This window comes from Lipotes vexillifer, unplaced genomic scaffold (genome assembly GCF_000442215.2).
Source record: "Lipotes vexillifer unplaced genomic scaffold, Lipotes_vexillifer_v1.1 scaffold569, whole genome shotgun sequence".
NCBI lineage: Eukaryota > Metazoa > Chordata > Mammalia > Artiodactyla > Lipotidae > Lipotes > Lipotes vexillifer.
In genome coordinates, this window is record NW_006795376.1 from 1,684,555 (window position 1) to 1,687,988 (window position 3,434).

General features: G+C 38.8%; 1 protein-coding gene across 1 annotated transcript in view; it reads left to right on the forward strand.

Annotated features, from left to right (window-relative positions):
* Positions 1–3,434, forward strand: part of NHSL1 (NHS like 1) — a 127,200-nt gene that overhangs the window by 67,049 nt on the left and 56,717 nt on the right.

Sequence of the window (3,434 nt, forward strand, 5' to 3'; positions counted from 1 at the left end):
CCCCCCCCCCCCTCCCCGAAATCAGTTCAAATGCCTGACTTAACTAGGGAGTCAAAGAATCAACAGACTGACTCTAAGACTTGGCGGCTCCAGGAAAAAGATCTGGACGTTCACAGTGGCCCCAGTGAAAATGGGGAACACATTTACTTCACCTCAGCTTCCTTAAGGAAAATCTTCACTGTTTTTGTGGACTCCAGAGAGGAGAAACTTCTGATCTATTGGAGAGAAAAACTGAATAATTGAGCACCAAGACAGAAAGACCGATGTGGCTATCATGCAAATAAGAACTGTGATTGGCTTTCTCTTTCTGTACACGTTGTCACTGGCCGCTCTCAGCCTTAAAGATTAGGTTTCAGTGGGAGCGTTTCAGGTTCAAGGACTGTTAATGGTTTGTAACTGCCTGACAATAAGCTCAACCTCAAAGTTACATCACCCCCGGGCAGATGTCTAAGGATTCAAGGCCAGAGGAAGAAAGTTCGAATCTGGAGCAGAAGGATGCCTGCCGCTTGCCACCTGCTTGCTGCACTGAGCTTTTAATGTGATTCAAATTTCTAAGCCATATGTAGACATCCTGGAAATGGTGGTCTTTATTAATACAAAGATCAAGTCTTTAATTAAACTTTTTAGGAAGAAAAGTAAGTAGTTTCTTTTCTCCCCCACTACATGCGAGTGTGTGTGTATGTGTGTGTGTTTTATGTACGACTTCATCCTTTCGAGTGACGGAATTCAGAGTGTGAAACAGCATAATTGGCATGAGTTAAACTCCATTCTATACCAAGTTGTTCAAACACCTCAGACTTTTGTAACTCTAGGGCAGAATTCTGTGATTTTTTTTTTTTTAGCATGTCTTATTTATTTATAGTTGGGATTTTAGGTGAATTCATTTCTGCTTCTCAAAAGAAGTCCTTTGGAGAAGGGGAGGGGAAAAAACCCCTTGTATTTCCTTTATGTCTGCCTTGATGTACAGTGTATGTTTTTTTGATTCTTTGGCTAAATATATGAGGAGCCTCTGTGTAATGTATCACATATTTTTGGTGGGGATGATGCTCTAAAACTCCCTGGCACTCTGTTAGGTATTTAAGAGCTCAAGGACAGGCTCTGTCTAGACTGATCAGTCATTGTAAAGTACACAGCTTTTGTGATGTGGCTTCATTGTATTCTTACCACTGGTTTAAATTTCTTTCATCCAGGCCCTTCTTCATTCTTTGGAAAGTATACTTTTTATAAATACATGGTTCTGTTTTTTACATAGTTGTTGGTTTATTTTATTTTACTTTAGTTTTTGGACCAATGGATTTAAACTGGATAAATTTGCCATGGGCAGGAGCCACTGGTAAGAGAAACTTTGGAGAAAGCAAAAGAACAGCCCTTGGAGCTCGTTTCTACAGCTTCCCTGGTTGAAGGCTGTCTTTGGATGGACTGATTAAAGTCTGCCCTGGCAAGAGTGAGATACACCAGGGGAGAGACAACTGTTCTTTCTTAGGATCCAGTTTGGTAGCTGTGTGGTGGGGCTGATGGTGTGATTACACAGACACTATTACTTGGATTTGATTTGTAATTGGCGAATAGGAAGAGTTTCGATTTTCAGCGTTTTCCAACTATGACGTATGGTAATTCAGTCTTTCAAATAAATAGACATTAGCACAAAACATTGTAATTAACTGTGGCTACTCTTTGGGGGACATATGGTGAGTCCCACCCTGTGCAAGATTCTCAGATACATAACTAAGAGCTAAATCGGGTCTCTGCGGATTTTATAGATTACGTTTGATAGTTCTGTGCACCAGGCAAAACATTTGTTCCACGGAGGTTATGTGAAATGCCAGGTGCCTAGTTTACATGCTGCTTTTAGCAAACATTAAAAGCAGAAAGCACACAGGACATTTCTGTTTTTAACTTGATGTCTAGTTCTCAATGTTTATTTTCCCATTTAGCAATTTATGGAGAAAGTGGGATGGTTTTAAAAAACATTTTGTCCAGTTTTATTGAGATATAATTGACATGTAGCACTGTGTACGTTTAAGGTGTATAGCATGATTTGACTTGCATACATCATGAAATGATTTTCACAATAAGTTTAGTGAACATTCATCATCTCATATAGATACAAAAGAAAAAGAAAAAAATTTTTCTTTGTGATGAGAATTCTGAGGATATACTCTCTTAACAACTTTTATATAGAACACAGCAGTGTTACTTGTGTTCATCATGTTGCATGTCATGTCCCTAGTACTAATTTATCTTACAACTGGAGAAGGTGGGATGATTTAGGAAATGAATTATTTAAAGCCCGGCTTGTAGAATTCAGTAGCTGTAGAGAGGATGGTATATGGGGTGAGCGCTGACCATGGTATATGTGGTGGCTTATGTTCCCGGGGCACTGAGAAAGGCCAAGTTCCTCTTCAGCGATGGTTGAAAAGTCAGGAGCTACCTTCAAGTAATTGCACTGCTCTCGCCACAACCGTTCTTTACATGAGTTATTTCATAAGCTAAGACTTTACATATATTAGTTCACTTGATCTGTTTCCATGGCTGTAATAGCTGTACTGTAAGGTACATTGAGTTAATTTTAAACATGTTCAAATAGAAAGGTTCAATAGTTCATGCACACCTGTTGATTTTATTTTGAGAGTCTACTTTATGGTCTCATTTCCAGGGACATGTTACGCTGTAGAAACAAGCATGCCCAGAGTGCCCTGTGTGGCATAGGTCAGAGGTCGGGGGAGACTCGCCCCTGACTCACAATTGCCGTATCTGCTGGTTTTACAGGAGTTAGACTTGTCACCCTCAGTAACTGCCTCAGCACAGGGTCCTTCTCAAGCTTCTTCAGTCTCTTCTACACCTAGCTTATGGCAGCAGTTATATAGAGAGTATGTAAAAAATTGCTGTGGAATATTTATGGTGCTGTCAGTTTTGTGTTGGTACCCCACTTAGATTGTGTTGTCAGGAAGAAATGAAATGCGTAGACAAAGCCATCCCAGTCCCTAGAAGGATAAAGGAAAATTGTCATAGAGATTTAGCCTACCTATCATTTCCCCCTCTGATGTCCTCAATCTCTTTTGTGTTGGAAAAATTCAATTGAATTGGATTATATTGGGAAAAGTCAATTGCATTGGAATTTCTAAAAACATTGGAATATAAAAGTATTCCATGAAAGCAAGAAATACAGAGAAAATTTTGTAGCACAAATGGATTTCTAATTAGATATGCTATTTAAATGTATTACCTTGAATGTTGATGATTAGTTTTGTAAAAATTCAATTGAGTTTATAACAGTGATATTTTAAAAATAATGCCTTAGAGGGGAAAGAATTGGTCCCAACTTCTTAGTAGAAAATTTGTTTTCTGTCTTGACAATCTAACATTTACTAAAGCAATGACATAGTACAATTGACTATTATTTGTCATGGCGGAGTTCAGCAGGAGTTGGAGGT